Source organism: Jaculus jaculus, chromosome 10 (genome assembly GCF_020740685.1).
Source record: "Jaculus jaculus isolate mJacJac1 chromosome 10, mJacJac1.mat.Y.cur, whole genome shotgun sequence".
Taxonomy (NCBI): Eukaryota; Metazoa; Chordata; class Mammalia; order Rodentia; family Dipodidae; genus Jaculus; species Jaculus jaculus.
In genome coordinates this window covers 11,494,786-11,512,043 of record NC_059111.1, presented here as the reverse complement: position 1 = coordinate 11,512,043, position 17,258 = coordinate 11,494,786, and the positions used below count along the sequence as shown (strand labels likewise).

General features: G+C 44.2%; 1 protein-coding gene across 7 annotated transcripts in view; it reads left to right on the top strand.

Moving 5' to 3' along the window:
* The first annotated feature begins 22 nt into the window (after window positions 1-22).
* Window positions 23-17,258, top strand: part of Csnk1g1 (casein kinase 1 gamma 1) — a 129,989-nt gene continuing 112,753 nt past the window's right edge. For 6 of the 7 annotated variants that reach the window (XM_004662540.3, XM_004662541.2, XM_004662537.2 and 3 more), the window contains exon 1: window positions 23-176. The gene's annotated coding sequence lies outside the window, so the exon portion shown is untranslated. Of the gene's footprint in view, window positions 177-784; window positions 858-17,258 lie in introns of all 7 variants that reach the window. The other variant, XM_045160138.1, reaches the window with a different exon arrangement.

Here is a 17,258-nt window from a genome sequence, read left to right as displayed (position 1 = left end):
TCCTCCCCCCCGCCCTCCTCCCCTCAGCCTCCTCGTCTCCCCCTCCCTCCCGCTCTGGGGGAAAAGAGAAGCCACCGCTGAAGGGGTGGCTTTCGACAAGCTACACGGGCGTCTCCGGGAGGGGAACCAGACGCCCGGCCCGTTGGAGACCCCAGAGCACGGCCGACCGGTCCCAGGTATTGGCTTTGGCTTCCGACCGAAGTCCGGGAGGCTGGAGTGTTGAGAGCACCGGTGACGGTGGGGTGTGTGTTGGACCGGGTCGGGGGCGGCGGCGGGTGGGGGGAGACGCTGGGAGCCGGGGTGGGGCGCGGGCCGGGCGAACGTGTCCGTGGAGGGCTGCGGGGGCGGACGGCGGAGGGACTCTTGGGGACGGGGGTGTGTGTGTGCGGCGTGTGGTGGGGGGACACGGCGGACGGACGGAGAGTTTCGGGTGGCAACCCTCCCTTCCCAGGCGCCTGGAGACTTGGGGGATCGAGGCACCCCCCCTACCATCACCACTCCCCGGGAGTTTTCCACCTGGAGTCGAGGATCTCCCTGTGAACAGGGGGAGAGCATCATCCGGGGTCGGGAAGGAAAAAAAAAAAAGGGTTTGGGACTTGACGGAGTGGCTCGGGCCATCTCAGGCGTCCATCGCCTGCGGGGAACGGAGCCGGAGCTCCGGGGGAGGTGGTTGGGGGGGCGTGGGCATCGTGGAGCCGCCCTTGGCAGAGCCAGGGCAAGAGAGTGGGTAATGACACCTTCCTCCACCCAACTTCCGTGCGCTTCCCCCCCCTTCTTCCTTTAGTGGTCCCTCGCCCTCCTTCCCCTGGAGTCCTGGAGGAGCACGGAGGAGGGGTGGTGGTCTCCCAAGTCGCCAGGTAATCAGCGAGAGTGGGAAAACTGGGTTTGGGTGCCCCAAAATGAATAGTCGAGATCTTTACACAGTGCCCGAATGGCATACTTAAAAGAGTCTGCCAGCCTGATCTAGAGCTGGTCCAGAATTTCTTAGAAAAGTACCATAGTGAAAAAACACCTGACTGTAATGTAGTGTAGTAGTAAACATATGTTCTTAAAAAAAAAAAAAGTTGAAAAGACTGGGATAACCGTATAGATAGAGGTCCTGGCTAGGCATGTTGAGGCAAGCCTTTTTCTAACCTCTTTCTCACCTGCGGGTAAACCTGCTGAACGCTAAATGAAGCAGAAAGATCCTCTTCAATTATGTTCCGGTGACTGAATTACAGGTAGTGTAGTATATATATGTCTTAGAATAGACTCGTGAACCTTTAGGAGAAAGGCAAGTTTCTGTCCACGCTGTGGAGCCAGCTTGTGATCTTTTGAGGATCAGTGGAAATACTCGCTTTGGGGTAGATAAATCTGGAGTTGAACCCAGACTTTTGCCCTCTTTGCTACCTAATAACCTCTGGGAAATCGTGGAATTGTCTACAGCATCAGTTTCTTCATAAGTAGAATGAGGTAAGTCCTAACCAGTACCGTGAGTGGTGATAGATTTAAATAACTCTATCTTAGACAGAAGCATCTTCAAATTGCAAGACTTTTTGTCTTTAATGTTACAGAATTAGGGTGGTCCAATTTCATGCAAGGAGGCTTTGAGATAGGAAGGAAGTTGGATGGTACTATGTCAAACAATATACAACAGGACTTTCAGAGGAATTCACTATGTAGTCTCAGGGTGTCCTTAAACTCTGCATTCCCCTGCCTCCCTAGTGCTGGGATTAAAGATGTGTGCCACCATGCCAAGCCTTGCTTTTTGATTTTATTTTATTTTAGTTTTAGAAATTGAACCAGTTTAATAGAATTTCTTACATGCACTCAGATAGTTTTTTTTTTTTTTGGTTTATTTTTATTTATTTATTTGAGGTAACAGAAAGAGAGATAAAGAGGCAGAGATAGAGAGAGAGAATGGGCGTGCCAGGGCTTCCAGCCACTGCAAACGAACTCCAGATGTGTGCGCCCCCTTGTGCATCTGGCTAACGTGGGTCCTGGGGAATTGAGCCTCGAACTGGGGTCCTTAGGCTTCACAGTCAAGCGCTTAACCGCTAAGCTATCTCTCCAGCCCTTGCTTTGTGATTTTAAAATAATAGTTATATGAAAACTGTTATATTACCATCCTTTTTTTTTTTCCTTTTTCTTTTGGAGGCAAGCCCAACAGATTGGCCCTTTGTTTTTTTTGGGGGGGGTATTTTGGCTTATAGACTCAAAGGGAAGCTCCACAGTGGCAGGGAAAAATGACTTGAGCAGTGGGTGGATATCACTCCCTTGCCAACATCAGGTGGACAACAGCAATAGGAGAGTGTGCCCAACACTGGCAAGGGGGAGCTGGCTATAACACCCATAAGCCCGCCCCCAACAATACACTGCCTCCTGGAGGTGTTAATTCCCAAATCTCCATATGCTGGCATCCTAGCATTCAGAACACCTAAGTTTATGGGGGACACCTGAATCAAACCACATTTTGTCTTGGGCCCCCATAAATGGATAACCATACAGGATGTAAAAAGCAATACATTCATTCAATTTTAAAAGCCCCCATAGTTTTTATCAATTCCAACGATGTTCATACATTCCCATAGTCCAAGATCATTTAAATGAGCCATAATACCAAAAAATTTCCCCAAGGGTTGGAGAGATGGCTTAGTTGTTAAGGTGCTTGCCTGCAAAGCCAAAGGACCCAGGTTCAGTTCCACAGGACCCACATAAGCCAGATGCATATGCATCTGGAGTTTGTGTGCATGCCTATTCTCTCTCTCTTCCTGCCTATTTCTGGATCTTGCTTTCTCTCTAATAAATACATAAAAATAAAATATTAAAAAAACTACCCCCCCAACCCATAATGGCACAGAATAAACATTCACACTGCAAAAGATGGCATTGGGGATAGCAAGAAAATGTTTAGCCAATACAGGATTTAACCAGGACAAATATCAAACTCGGTAGCACCAAGTCCAACAACTCTAGTCAGTGACAAATCTTCAAGACCAATCATTCTAACCAACAATAAGTCTCTGGAGTTCCATTTCCACCCCTCCAGCTAGGCTACTCACAGTCCTAGAAAACTTCATCCAAGAAGCAGCTTTCCTTAACAGTTACCTTGTAGCCCAGGCACTTCCACTGGGTCTCCACTGCAATCCATGGTTCATGCTCCTGGCTCCATTGGGTCTCCATGCAGGCATCCAGCAAACCTGGTTCACACTGCCCATGGCCATTTCCAAAACACAAGACCGCATTGCAAAGTCCCTCTCTTTACTGCATTTAAAAGTTTTATTTTATTTTACTTTGTTTTAGAAAAAGAGGCAGAAAGAGAGTGCCAGGGCCTGCAACCTCTGCAAACGAACTCCAGATGTATGTGTCCCCTTGTGCATCTGGCTTACATGGGTCCTGGAGAATCAAACCAGGATCCTTTGGCTTTGCAGGCAAATGTCCCAACCATTAAGCCATCTCTCCAGTCCCTTTCCTGCGTTTCTTATACTCCACAATACCAAGTAAGGGTGCCAGTTGGTTAATCGGGGGGGGGGGGGAATAAAGCAGACTTTGAATAACAGGACATTCTTTGAGCACTCAGGCCCCTTCGAAAGAGTCTACATTCTTCCTTTTGCTGCAGTGCAGGTCAGCTGGCCCAATCTCAAAGGTTACAATCTCTCAGTTACAGCTAAACAGGCAGCAGTTTCAGCCTAAACATTTCTTTCTGTGTCATATCCCTCTACTCACATCAGTCTGTTTCTGTGCAATCCAAACCTGCACAAGTTTTCAGGACACAGGCATAACAGCAAGCCTCTCACAAACGGCTTCTAGCCCAGTCCAAGCAAAGCTCTTTCTCACCCTCACAAGCCAAACTTCACAGTTCATAGTTCTTACTGCAGTCAGGTCTTTTCAACTCTGACCAGAATAGTCCATCATGCTGTTTTTATAGCATTGCAAGGCGTCTGTTAGGCCAAAGTTTCAAATCCTTCCACATTCCTCTTGGGCCCCCTTGTGCATCTGGTTTATGTGGGTTCTGGGGAATTGAACTGAGGTCCTTTGACTTTGCAGGAAAGTGCCTTAACTGCTAAGGCATCTCTCCAGCCCTCTCTTAATTTAATGTCATGATCTTTTCCTCCTATTATGATGGTCTTGTGTAGGCAGTGTCAGCACTATGAGGTCATGGATATCCAGGCCATTTTGTGTCTGGGGGAGCGCATTGCCTGATTATTTTTTAAGACAGAGTCTCATATAGCCCAGGTTGGACTTGAACTTGCTTTGTGTGTGTGTGTGGCGGGGTGTATACAAATATATGTGTTTATGTCCACTGCAAATGAATTCCAGATGCATGTACCTCCAAGTGCATCTGGCTTACATGGTTCCTGGGAAATCAAATCTGGGTCCTTTGGCTTTGCAAGCAAGCACCTTAACTGCTAAGCCAACTCTTCAACCTGTTCTATTTATTTATTTACAAGCAGAGAGAGAGAGAAGAGAGAGACAAAGAAAATGCATGCACCAAAGCCTCTAGCCATTGCAAACAAACTCTGGATGCATGCCCATTTGTGCATCTGACTTTAACTTGGTACTTGAGAATCGAACTCTGGTCATTATATTTTGTAGGCAAGTACCTTAGCTGCTGAACTGCTGAACCATCTTTCCAGGCCTCAACTCATTTTCTATTTATTTATTTATTTGTTTGTTTTTGAGGTAGTATGTTGCTGTAACCCAGGCTGAGCTGGAATTCACTATTTAGTCTCAGGATGGCCTCAAACTCAAGGTGATCCTCCTACCTCTGCCTCCCCAGTGCTGTGATTAAAGGTGTGCACCCTCCCCCCCATTTGTAGGATCTCACTGTAGCCCAGGGTAGCCTTGGACTCTCAGCGATCCTCCTACCTCTGTTGTTTTTCAAGGTAAGTTGTCACTGTAGCTCAGGCTGACTTAGAATTCTGTAGTTCTAGGCTGACCTCAAACTCACAGCAATCCTTATACCCTGCCTCCCTGCTGGGATTAAAGGCACAGACCACTATGCTCAGCCAAACTTGGCTTTTTAAAATTTTATCTTTTTTTTTTTTTTTTTGGATTTTCAAGGTAGGGTCGTCTTGTTTTAGCCCAGGCTGACCTGGAATTCTTGATGTAGTCTCAGGGTGGTCTGAGATCCTCCTACATCTTCCTCTGGAGTGCTGGGATTAAAGGCATGCTCCACAATGCCTGGCTCTGTTGTATTTTTATTTATTTAGTTTGGTTTTTCAAGGTAGGGTCTTGCTTTAGCCCAGGCTGACCTTGAATTCACTACGTAGTCTCAGTTCAGGTGGCCCTGAACTTACAGCAGTCTTCCTACCTCTGCCTCTTGAGTGCTGGCTTTAAAGGCATGCACCACCTCACCTGGCTAATTTATTTTTAAAAAATATTTTATTTATTTTCATATATTTATTTGAGAGAGGGGCCAGAGAGAGAGAATGGGTGCGTATGAGCGTCTAGCCACTGCAAATAAACTCCAAATTAATGTGCCACCTTGTGCATCTGGTTTATGTTGTTATTGGAGAATTGAACCTGGGTCCTTAGGCTTCGCAGGCAAGAGCCTTAACTGCTAAGCCATCTTTCCAGCCCTTCTTTCTTTCTTTATTTTTAAAGTAATTTTAAAATAATTTTTAAAATTATTAACATATTTATTGAGGGCAGTACACAGCCAAGGAAAGGCACCCATGTGGCTAGAGATTCCACGTGGAGGGCTTGGGGGGACAAAAAAACCTGTGGAAAGAAAAGAAAGTTCAAGGAGCTCCTGCCACATGGGGAGTTGGATGGGATAGAGGAGCCCATGTGGACAGTAAGGGCTGGGGGTCTCCCAGCTGGGCCTGGGCCGAGCCCAGGGAAAAGCTCACCCACAGCTGGAAGTTCCCAAGTGGTCAGAGCTTCTTTCTTTCTTTCTTTCTTTTTTTTTTTTTGGGTTTTTCAAGGTAGGGTCTCACTCTGGCTCAGGCTGACCTGGAATTAACTATGTAGTCTCAAGGTGGCCTCGAACTCATGGTAATCCTCCTACCTCTGCCTCCCAAGTGCTGGGATTAAAGGCTTGCTAATTTTTTTATTTATTAGAGAGAGAGAATGGGTGCTCCAGGGCCTCTAGGTACTGCAAACTCCAGATGCATGCGCTACCTTGTGCATCTGGCTTATGTGAGACCTGGAGAATCCAACCAGAGTCCTTAGGCTTGGCAGGCATGTACCTTAACCACTAAGCCATCTCTCCAGCCCTTCTTTCTTTCTTTTTTAATATTTTATGCTGGGCATGGGTGCATGCCTTTAACCCCAGCACTCGGGAGGAAGAGGAAGGGGGATTGCTATGAATTTGAGGCTACCCTGAGACTACAGAGTGAATTCCAGATCAGTTTGGGCTAAAGTGAGACTCTACTTCAAAAAACAACAACAAAAAAATTATTTATTCATTTATTTATTGAAGAGAAGGAGAAAATGAGAGAATGGGCACACCAGGATCTCTAGCCACTGCAAATGAATTCCAGATGCCTGTACCACCTTGTGTATCTGGCTTTCTGTGGGTACTGGGGAATGAAACTTGGGTCCTTTGGCTTTGCATACAAGTGCTTAGCCACTAAGCCATCTCTCCAGCCCTCAGCTGGTGTTTTTTTTTTTTTGTGGTTTTTCCAAGTAGGGTCTCACTCTAGCTCAGGCTGACTAGGAATTCACCATGTAGTCTCAGCCTGGCCTCCAATTGAAGATGATCTTCCTACTTCTGCCTCCCAAGTGCTGGGTTTAAAGTCCTACACTACCACCCCCAGCTCAACTCGTTTTCTTTTCTTTTGCAAACATAAAAATAGAAGACACAAAGACAGAATGGGTGTGCCAGGGCCTCCAGCTGTTGCAAATGAACTCCAGATGCAAGGGTACTTTGTCTATCTAGCTTCTTGGGTTCTGGGTAATTAAGTTGAGATTTTTAAACTTTGCAGTGAGTGCCTTAACCATTGAGCATCTGTCCAGCCCTCAATTCTTTTTTTTTCCCCCCGTTGGTTTGTCAAGGTAGGGTCTTGCTCTAGCTCAGGCTAACCTGGAACTCACTATGTAGTCTCAGGTTGGCCTTGAACTCACCTCTGCCTCTGGAGTGCTCAGATTAAGGGTGTGTGCCACCACTCCCAGCTTTGTTTTATTTATTTTATTTTATTTTTTTTAGTTTTTGTTTTTTGAGGCAGGGCCTCACTCTAGCTCAGGCTGACCTGGAATTCACTGTGTATTCTCAGGATGGCCTCGAACTCATAGCGATCCTCCTACCTCTGCCTCCCAAGTGCTGGGATTAAAGGTGTGTGCCACCATGTGTTTTTTTTTTTTTTTTAAATTTTATTGATTTGAGAGCAGCAACAGAGAAAGAGAGAATGGGCACACCATGACCTCTAGCTACTGCAAACGAACTCCAGATACATGTGCCACCTGTGCATCTGGCTTACTTGGGTCCTGGGGAATCAAGCCTTGAAGTGGGTTGGTCCTTAGGCTCACAGGCAAGCGCTTAACCTCTAAGCCATCTCTCCAGCCCCTCCCCTCTTTTTTTTTTTTAACGTGGTTAATAATTTAAAAATTTTTAAATCCACTTCATACTGCCAAAGATCAAGCAGAATAAAAATATCTTGCTATAATAGTTTTTCTTTTGTGACAACTTGGTACAGCCAGGTATGGTGGCTTATGCTGGTAACCCTAGTATTGAGGCAGCTAACGTAGGAGGATTGCCATGAATTCCTGATCAGCCTGGATTACAGAGTGAATTTCAGGTTACCCTGGTCTCACATGAGCTCTGTACCAACTAAATAGGCAAAAAGCAAGACATACACTTAAGAAAAGTTGGTACAAGATGTGTAATTCCAACATATTTCAGAGAGGTTTACAAGTTTCCTGATAATTTGAGATAAATTTTCTAATATGTTTGTTTTAAACAGTTGAAATTATGTTTTGCTGCAGATGCAGATTTTTCAGTAAGGCTAGTCAACATTCTAAGTACCTCTTGAAGAGAACAGAGTCCTCAATGTATATCTATAGTTTTCTTTTCTTTCTTTTTTTATTTTTCCTTCAAGGTATGTCTTTTTGTAGCCTAGGATGACTTGAAACTCATTTTTGGTTTCAGGCTGACCTTGAACTCACAGCTGTCATCCTACTTCTACCTCCTGAGTGCTGGGCTTAAAGACATTTGCCACTATGCCTGGCTTTTACTGTATGCATGTATATGTGCTTTTAAGTGTTAAATAGTCTTTTTGTTTTGAGAGAGGGAAAGAGATAGAGAGAGAGAGAATGGGCACACCAAGGCTTCCAGCCACTGCAAACAAACTCCAGATGCGTGCACCACCTTGTGTATCAGGCTTAAATGGGTACTGGGATATTGAACCAAAGTCCTTTGTCTTTGTAGGCAATTGCCTTAACTGCTAAAAGCCATCTCTCCAGTCCCAAATAATTCTTTTTTTTAAAAAAATGATTTATTTTGCAAGGAGAGGGAAAGTCAGAGAGAGAGAATATGAATATATGAATGGGTGTGCCAGGGCCGCTAGCCACTGCAAACGAGCTCCAGATGCATGCAGCACTTTGTGCATCTGGCTTAACATGAGTATTGGGGAATCTAGCTCAGGTCATTAGACAGTGCAGGCAAGCAACTTCACCACTGAGCCATCTCTCCAGTCCTTAAATATTCTTTATATTATACATGAACCACAGTAAAATGTGTTTCAATTAATTAAAAGGCTGTATCTTTAGATATAAGGAATTCTAATTGGGTTATCATAGTCAAGACAATTGCTTCTTTTTTTTCCCCAGGATAGGGTTTCACTCTGGTCCAGGCTGACCGGGAATTAACTATGTAGTCTCAGGGTGGCTTTGAACTGTCAGTTTTTCCCCTATCTCTGCCTCCTGAGTGCTAGGATAAAAGGTGGGTTCTACCATGCCTGGCTCCACAATTCCTTCTTTATCTTTAACTCTTGTCTGTAGTAGACTAATGGACAGTTGAAACAGGCAAGTTTTGCTTAGTTCTGAATAGTGGAGAGAATTTTTCCCAGTGTTTAAACATACTCATGTAACTAGTTATATAAATTTAAATATAAAACCAATCTTCGGTAGGTTTTGAGGTGGTATTCCTATCTTTGGAAAAAGGCTGAACATTACTAAATAAGTCCATTATATCTTTAAAAGGTAAAACAGTGATAGTATTTTCTGAACCAAAATACTATTTTTATACGAGATCATATTATCTGGGTGCTACAGTCAGGTTTGCATTGCTGGTAGAAATCACCCAACCAAGAGCAGCTTGTAGGATAAAAGAGGTATATTTGGGGTTACAGGCTCTAGGGGGAAGCTCCAAGATGGCAAGGGAAAGCGATGGTATGAGCAGAGGGTGAGGTGAACATCATTCTCTGGCCAACATAAGGTGGGTAACCGAAACAGTAGAGTGTGCTAAACACTTGCAAGGGGAAACTGGCTATAACACCCATTAGCCCGCCCCAAACAACACATTGCCTCCAAGTTTATGGGGGACACCTGAATCAATCTATCACACTGGGTGGTGGCACATACCTTTAATCCCAGCACTTGGGAGGCAGAGGTAGGAGGATCACTGAGAGTTCAAGGCCACTTTGAGACTGCTTAGTGAATTCCAGGTCAGCCTGGGCTAGAGTGACACCATATGTTGAAAAACCAAAAAAAAAAAAAAAAAAAAAAAAATTCCACTTTACTGCAAACCAATTTTATTGAAATAAGAACTGTCCCACAAGAAATATATCCTATTTTATTTTGTGTTTTTGAAGTAGGGTCTCACTCTAGTGCAGACTGACTTGGAATTTACTGTTATCTCAGGGTGGCCTTGAACTTACTGTACTCCTCCTACCTATGCCTCCACACTTGGTACACAGAAATATGCTGTTGAGTCATTCATAGTCTGAATTGTATATGAAATAAAAAAAAATAGTACAAAAAATTATAGTACATTTTATTAAGAACCATGAGACATTTCTGTTTTGTAATAAATAAGACAGTGGCCCATAACTCATTAGTAGCCTTTTTTTTGGGGGGGGGGTTCGGGTCTCACGCTGTAGTTCCAGGCTGGCTTTGAACTCATGGTGATCCTACCTCTGCTTTCTTTCTTTGTTGTTTTTCTTTTTTTGAGGTAGTGTCTCACTTTATCTCAGGCTCACCTGGAATTTACTCTGTCATATAAGGGTGGCCTCAGACTCACAGCAATCCTTCTACCTCTGTCTCCCAAGTGCTGAGATTAAAGACATGTGCCACCATGCCCGGCTGAGCTACCTCTGCCTTCTGAGTGCTGGAGTAAAGATGTGTACTTCCATGCCTGGCCCTTAGTATTATTTTTGGGATTGGTTTTTACAAGGTAGGATCTTGCTCTAGCCTATGCTAACCTGGAGTTCACCCTGTGAACTTTTATTTATTTATTTTTTTATATTTTATTTGAGAGCGACAGACACAGAGAGAAAGACAGATAGAGGGAGGGAGAGATAGAGAATGGGCGCGCCAGGGCTTCCAGCCTCTGCAAACGAACTCCAGACGCGTGCGCCCCCTTGTGCATCTGGCTAACGTGGGACCTGGGGAACTGAGCCTCGAACTGGGGTCCTTAGGCTTCACAGGCAAGCGCTTAACCGCTAAGCCATCTCTCCAGCCCATTTATTATTTTTTTTAATGCAAGAGTGAGAGAAAGAAAGAGGGAGAGGGGCTGGAGGGATGGCTTCGCAGTTAAGGTGTTTGCCTGCAAAGCCAAAGAATCCAGGTTCGATTCCCTAGGACCCACTTTAGCCAGATGCACAAGTGGCTGTACGTGTCTGGAGTTCATTTGCAGTGGCTGGAGGCCCTGCCATGCCCATGCTCTCTCTCTCTCTCTCCCCCTCTTTCTCTGTCAAATAAATAAAATAAAATAAAAAAAAAGAGAGGGAGAGAATTGACATGCCAGGGCCTCCTGCCACTGCAGTTGAACTCTAGATGCATGTGCTGTGCTGTGCGCATGTGCAACCTTGTGCGTTTGTGTCACTTTGTATGTCTGCTTTCCGTGGGACCTCAAGAGTCAAACATGAGTCCCTAGGCTTCACAGGCAAGCACCTCAATCACTAAGCCATTCCTCTAGTGTGAAATTTTGTTTTTCGAGGTAGGGTCTCACTCTAGCTCACGTTGACCTGGAATTCACTGTGTAGTCTCAGGGTGGCCTTGAACTCAAGGGGATACTCCTACCTCTGCATCCTGAGGGCTGCGAATAAAGGTGTGTGCTACCACACCTAGCTAAAGAGTGAAAAAAAATTGTAAGTATTTTGTTCATATATTTATTTATTTAACACGGTGGGGGAGGGGGAGAGAGTGCCTCTAGCCACAGCATATGAACTCCAGATGCATGTGTCACCATGTGCATCTGGTTTATGTGGGACCTGGAGAATTGAACCGGGGTCCTTAGGCTTCATACGCATGCACCTTAACCGCTCCAGCCCAAGAGTGAAATTTAAAAAAAAGTATTTTATTATTTATTTGACAGAGAAAGAGGGTGTTGTGATTTGATTCAGGTGTCCCCCGTAAACTTAGGTGTTTGAATGCTAGTTTCCCAAGTGATGGAGATTTGGGAATTAATGCCTCCTGGAGGGAGTGTATTCTTGGGGGTGGGCTTATGGATGTTATAGCCAGTTTCCCCATGTCAGTGTTCGGCACACTCTCCTGTTGCTATTGTCTACCCAATGTTGGTCAGGGGGTGATGTCCACCCTCGGTCATGCCATCGTTTTCCCCTGTCATCTTGGAGCTTCCCCTCGAGCCTGTAAGCCAAAATAAAACTCTTTTTCCCAGAAGCTGCTTTTGGTTGAATGATTTCTACCAGCAATGAGAATCTGACTGCAACAAAGGGGGGGGGGAAGGGGGGGAAAGAATGGGCACACCTGGGCTTCCAGCCACTGTAAATGAGCTCCAGATGCAGTACCCCCTTGTGCATCTGGCTTACATGGGTCCTGGAGAATTAAACTGAGGTCCTTTGGGTTTGCAGGCAATCGCCTTAACCGCTAAGCCATCCCTCCAGCCCTGAAATTTTTAAAACAATATTTATTTATTTATTTATTTCACAGAGAAAGAGAATGGGTGCACCAGGGCCTTCAGCCACTGCAAACGAGCTCCAGACGTGTGTGCCTCCTTGTGCATCTGGCTAATGTGGGTCCTGGAGAATTGAACCTGGGTCCTTTGGCTTTGCAGGCAAACGCCTTAACTGCTAAGCCATTCCTCCAGTCCCAAGAATGAAATTATTATTATTATTTTGGTTTTTCGAGGTAGGGTCTCACTCTAGCCCAGGCTGACCTGGAATTCACTATGGAGTCTCAGGGTGGCCTTGAACTCACGGGAATCCTAGCTCTGCCTCTCGAGTGCTGGAATTATAGGCGTGCGCCACCATGCCTGGCCCAAGAATAAAATTATTGAAAAATAGTTTAAAATGTTGAAACAGTCTTTTTTAAAGATTAATTAATTTTTTATTAACAACTTCCATGATTGTAAACAATATCCCATGGTAATGCCCTCCCTTCCCCTACCTTCCCCTTTGAAACTCCATTCTCAGTCATATCCCTTCCCCCTCTCAATCAGTGTCTCAAGTCTTTTATTTTTAATCAAACCAAGAAAACATTCTCTTCTAATTCTTTCCTATTTTAAAGCACCTTTCTTTTCTTTTCTTCTTCCCTTATCTCCCACGTGTGTCTCACTCTAGCCCAGGCTGACCTGAAACTTAGTCTGAAGCACTAGGCTGGCCTCCTATCTCAGCCTCCCAGAGCTTACCACATTAAGTCCAGCTGTTTCTGTCTGCCTGTCTCTCTCTCTCTAGTTTAATTGAATCAAATCTGATCTCTCTTTTCTTTCTTCCTTTATGAGGTAGGGTCTTGTAGCCTAGGTTTGGAACTCACTTTAGTTCCAGACTGGACTCAAATTCACAGTGATCCTCCTGCCTTTGCCTGATAAGTGCTGGGTTTAACAGTATGTGTCACCATGCTCAGCCGCCTTCTTTTTTTTTTTTTTTAAATATATTTTATTTTTATTTATTTATTTGAGAGAGAGAGAGATACAGACATAGGAAGGTAGACAGAGAGAATGGGTGCACCAGGGCTTCAGCCACTGCAAACGAACTCCAGACGTGTGTGCCCCCTTGTGCATCTGGCTAACGTGGGTCCTGGGGAATCCAGCCTCGAACCGCAGTCCTTAGGACTCACAGGCAAGTGCTTAACCGCTAAGCCATCTCTCCAGACCCCCCCTTTTTTTTTTTTTTTAAATATTTTACATTTACTTATTTATTTCCAAGAAGACAGACAGAGAAGAAGAGAATGGGTACATCAGGGCCTCCAACCGCTGCAAACAATCTCCAGAGGCATGTTCCACCATATGTACCTGACTTATGTGGGTACTGGGGAATCGATCCTGGGTTCTTAGGCTTCACAGGCATTTGCCTTAACCACTAAGCCATCTCTTCAGCCCTCAGCCTGTTTTTTTTTTTTGATTTTTGAGGTAGGGTTTCACTCTAGTCCTGGCTAACCTAGAATTCATTCTGTAGTCTCATGGTGGCCTTGAACACATGGCGATCCTCCTACCTCTGCCTCCTGAGTTCTGGAATTAAAAGCATGCGCCACCATGTCCAGCTCTGCTTTTTTAAAATAAATGAAATATATATGTATGTATGTATGTATGTATGTATGTATGTATGTATGTGTGTATATATATATATATATTTCATTTATTTATATGACAGGGAGTAAGGGAGGGACAGAATGGGCATACCATGGCTTCCAGCCACTACAAAGGAACTCCAGGTGTGTGTACCACTTTGTGAACCTGGCATTACATGGGTACCTGGGGACTCAACTTGGGTTGTTAGGCTTTGGAAAGAAGCACCTTCACCACTGAGCCAACTTTCTAGTTCCCTCCACATATTTCCTTTATGGAGATAATTTACTTTCTAATCAGCTTAAATAATCCTTATATTGTGAAAAAAGCTCAATAAAACAAACAAAGATGGCATAACTAGATTTTAATATTAGTTTTGATAGAAACTGCTTCATTGGTCTTACAAATAGATTTTCCTGAAAGAACTCTGTAGTTTGTAGGTTTCTAGTTTTTATTTTTTTTAAACAGCTGGCTTGTCTCTACCCATTTGTTCCTAATATAGAATCTTTGAGAAGATGGGAGAGAAAAAAAGGAATGAATTTACTTCAGAATTACCATTTTAGGTTTTATAGATTACTTATTTAGAGAGTTAAATTGGATTTTGACATTATTGGGATTGTGTTCAAGATGGACTCAGGAAAAAAAACTTCGATGCCATCTGTTTCTGATTCTTTTTTTCCACACCCCTTCCATGTTTTGTGCCTTTGAAGTTGTGAGATTATTTTTCAAAAATACAAACCCTCAGATTTAGTTTTTTTTTTTTTTTTTTTCCCTCAGGTAGGGTCTCACTCAAGCCCAGGCTAACTTGGAATTTACCATGTAGTCTCAGGATGGCCTGGAACTCACAGCGATCCTCTTACCTGTGCCTCACAAGTGCTGGGATTAAAGGTGTGCGCCACCACACCCGGCTGTGATTGTTAAATAACTTCAAATTATTTGACTTTTAGGTACTTTCTTTTTTTAAAAATATTTTTATTTTTATTTATTTATTCGACAGAAAGAGAGGGAGAGAGAGAGAATGTGCATGCCTGGGCCTCCAGCCACCGCAAATGAACTCCAGACGCATGCGCACCTTTGTGCATCTGGCTTACATGGGTCCTGGGGAATCATCCTTTGGCTTTGCAGGCAAACACCTTAACCACTAAGCCATCCCTCTAGCCCTAGGTACTTTGTTGAATTGTGGTCATCAACTTGGTTATCCTTTTTTTGTTGTTATTGTTTATTTGCTTTACAAAATAGGGTCTCATGCAGCCCAGGATGGCCCATATTTTCCATGTAGCCAAGGCTGCTCTTGAACAAATTTTTTTTTTCCCAAGCAGCATCTCACTTTAGCTCAGACTGACCTTGAACTCACAGTGATTCTTCTACCTCAGCCTTCCAATTGCTGGGATTAAAGGCGTGTGCCACTATACTTGGTTTTAATCTTGAACTTCTTTTTTTTTAAATTTTAAAAAAAATTTTTTAATTTATTTGAGAGCAACAGGCACAGAGAGAAAGACAGATAGAGGGAGAGAGAGAGAATGGGTGCGCCAGGGCTTCCAGCCTCTGCAAACGAACTCCAGACATGTGCGCCCCCTTGTGCATCTGGCTAACGTGGGACCTGGGGAACCGAGCTTCGAACTGGGGTCCTTAGGCTTCACAGGCAAGCGCTTAACCGCTAAGCCATCTCTCCAGCCCTTAATCTTGAACTTCTTAACATTTTCATTTATTTATTTGCAAGGAGAGAGAGAGAGAGAGGAAGAAAGGGAGAGTGACTGAATGAGAGTGGGTATGTCAGGGCCTCCAACTGCTGCAAATGAACTCCAGGTGCATGTGCCACCTTGTGCATCTGGTTTATGTGGGTGTTAGGGAATGTAACCTGGGTTTGTTTGGCTTTTACAGGCTAGTGCCTTAACCACCCTAGTCTTGAACTTCTGATCTGCTCTCTCCACCTCTCAAGTGCTGAGATTACAATGTGTATGTTCATTATTGATAAACCTTTTTTTTTTTTTTTGAGGTAGGGTTTCACTCTAGTCCAGGCTGGAATTCACTATGTAGTCTCAGGGTGGCCTCGAATTTATGGCCTCCTGCCTTGCCTCCCTATTGCTGGGTGTAAAGGCGTGCACTGGCTTCTTGATAAACCGGTGCATGCTGTAGTGAAAGCTGCTTGAAAGAAGTCAGCCGGTGTGGCGGCACATGCTTTTACTCCCAGCACTTGGGAGGCGGAGGTAGGAGCAAATCACCATTTGTTCAAGGCCAGCCTGGGATTACAGAGTGAGTTCCAGGTCAGTTTTGGACCACAGTGAGACCCTGTCTCGGGAAAAAAAAAAAAAAAAAAGTTCAGAAGTTGTAGAATAAATGATTGTCTTTGACTGTATCTTCATTCATTTGATGGCTTAAGACCAGATGAAAAATTTCTGCTGTGATTTTATTTTTTCACTTAGTGATAAGCCACTTAAATTTATTCTTCTAGTAATAGGTTTTTCCTACTTTCATTACTTATTTTCATCTAAATGTATGCACATACTTGGGATTTTTTTTTTTTTTTTTTAGTTTGAATAATTTTGGGAGGGGGATTGCTTGGGGAAGCATGGCTCTTAGTAAGTCCTGAGGTGAGCTGTTAGATTTACTGAACTGGCAAAAAGCATACCTTGCTGAAGCTGTAGGAATTGGCACTTAGCATGGACCAGAAAGAAAAGCCCAGGCATCTTGGATAGACTGTAAATTGTGCTTGGCTAGCACTAGTGTGGAGTCTCAGAAATGGCCTGACGCGAGCCATCTGGATAGAAGAAAATCACGCTTTGTCTACAGCAGGAGTGTTCTGGTGAGCTAGGAAGACAGATGGACTGTCCCTCACCACTGCACTCTGTTCCTCGTTCCTCACTCTGAAGTTTCAAGTGGGCAGTGTAATTATGTGGGGCTGGGGCTCCAGGGAGAGGACTTGTTCTTTATTTGGCTGTCACAATGCAAGTGTGGACGTTGTGGTAAAGGGATGCTCTCTTTGTTTGACCATGGGCAAAGAAATTGGGCAAGCAGCCATTTGCCTTTGTCACTGAAAGACTTGATACAGCGCCTCTCTGACTGTGTGGGTCTGCTGGAGTGTTAAATAGTTTGACATTTCCATCAAAATTTTTGAGGAGCGGGCATGATGGCACACGTCTTTAATCCTAGCACTCAGGAGGCAGAGGTAGAAGGATTGCCATGAGTTCCAGGCCACCCTGAGAATACAAGTGAATTCCAGGTCAGCATGGACTAGAGTGAGACTCTACCTCGAAACCCCCCCCCAAAAAAAAAATTATAGGAAACAGTAGCATTGAATTAATATTCATTTCTGCCACACATGCTCTTTTTAATTTTTTTTTTATGGACAACTTCCATCCTTGTAAACAATATCCCCCATGGTAATTCCCTCCCTACCCCCACTTTCCCTTTTGAAACTCCACTCTCCATCATATCCCCTCCCCCTCTTAGTCTTTTATTTTGGTGTCATCATCTTTTCCTCCTATTATGAGGGTCTTGTGTAGGTAGTGTCAGGCACTTTGAGGTCATGGATATTCAGGCCATTTTGTGTCTGGAGGAGCACGTTTTAAGGAGTCCTACACTTCCTTCGGCTCTTACATTTTTTCTGCCACCTTTTCCGCAGTGGATCCTGAGCCTTAGAGATATTTCAGTG